Below are 1,923 nucleotides of genomic sequence, written 5' to 3' on the forward strand. Positions count from 1 at the left end.
CTGCATTACGGTTCATTCTATCATTCCTTTCTGTGCTAGTCTAGATCCACCAGTAAAGACGATACCAACATCATGGACTAAAAAAACTAAATAATGCAGAGCAATCACCAAAGTATAAAAAATAATCAAGCAATACAAAGTACTAAAAAAATAACTTAAAAAAAGTAGCATAGATTATTACTTATCTTTCACTGAACAAATGGAGGAAGCTTGCAATTGAAGAGCAGTGTAACTTTTGGGCGTGTATAAAAGGAGTTAACTAAAGCCAATTGAGATTCAAAGTATCTAGGTGTGTTTTTCAAAGTATTGAAGCCCGTGAATTGATATTCATATTAAAGCACGAGACATAAAGCCAATTGCCAATTATTTATTTGGGTAGTTGTTAATTAATTTAGAAAAGTGGAAAGTTTGCTAGGTTAATAAGGGTAAATCAGGAAAAATCTTATTGAAGTATTGTTTCTCTCTCATAATAATGTTATCAAATCAATAAAAAATAAAGAATTAACTATAGTTAAACCCATGGACATGTGTCAACTTTTGGGATGGGTGGTGAGGGTACACCTAGGGTTAAGGTGGTGAGCAAAAATACACCCAAGTTAAATACGTATATTCGAAGCAAAAATAAACGGATACCATTGTAAAGTAAATAAGCACAACTAACTTCCATAAAAACGCGCCTAATCTAGTGGTTTGGTGAGTGCATAAGTGGGAATCAAACTCCAGCCTCCAATGAGAATAGGAGCTCCATAAACCAACTCTGATAGACGCATAATCGTGTAAATATGTTGCTCATTCTCATATATTGATAAATAAATACACACACACAAGCCTCTAAAAATCGAGGCCGTGTGCAGTGACACCACCCTAAGATCAGTCTAGTCTATTGTGATACCTAACTATGAACCAAAACCACATATTCGAACTCAACTAATTAATGGTTGAGATTGACTACCTGTCCACAAATACATTAGATTGTCTATAGAGTGTTTGACAAGAAAACCTTATCTGGCAAGAAAATATTTACCTTGTATGTTCTCTTGCTGGACAATTGCTAGCACGTTATAATACTAGACTATGAATGAGTACCAAACATTCATAAATGATTCTAATTTAAATAATAATTTAAATAGACAATCTAATAACATAATATGTCAAATTAAAGTAATAAAAAATTGCTAATTTAGGGTTACCACATATGTTATTTTTTTAGGTCAATCTAATAACATAATATGTCAAATTAAAGTAATAAAAAATTTCTAATTTAAGGTTACCACATATGTTATTTTTTTGGGTTGCATCAACACAACACATTCGGTATTGGAAAATGTCAAAAGTATTTAACCCATCATTGTTCCCAACCTGAATTGAAAAACATTACAAATGGGATGGACTAAAGGACAAAGGTTGGTCCATTTGGTTCCGGAAAAAAATTGATGAGAAATAATTTCTCATGTTTTTCTTAAGAGATGGGAAATGAAAGATTCTTTTCTCATGTTTGGTAATGCTATAAAAGTAATCAAGAAATACCACTTCATTTCCTTTCACATGTTTGGTTTGCATAGGAATGTTATAAATATAAATAATTAAAAAAAGGCATGATATATTGTAATTCTAAATTGTTAATGGAGTCAAAATAGTAATGAAAAATGTGCATTTAATGTTGGCTTATTTTCCCAAATTTTCCCATGAGGAGGGAAAACAAAACCCAAGAGGGGAGAAGGGTTTCATTTGGTGTAAGGCCTCATTTGGTTCACGGAATGAATTTGAGAGGAAATCATTTCCCATGTCATTTCCCAAGGGATGAGAAATGAAAGATTCATTTCTCATGTTTGGTAATGCTGGGAAAGTAACCGAGAGATATCACTTTATTTCTTTTCCCATGTTTGTTTTGAGTAGGAATGGAAAACAAAGTTTGTATAAATT

This window comes from Prunus persica, chromosome G1 (genome assembly GCF_000346465.2).
Source record: "Prunus persica cultivar Lovell chromosome G1, Prunus_persica_NCBIv2, whole genome shotgun sequence".
Lineage (NCBI taxonomy): Eukaryota > Viridiplantae > Streptophyta > Magnoliopsida > Rosales > Rosaceae > Prunus > Prunus persica.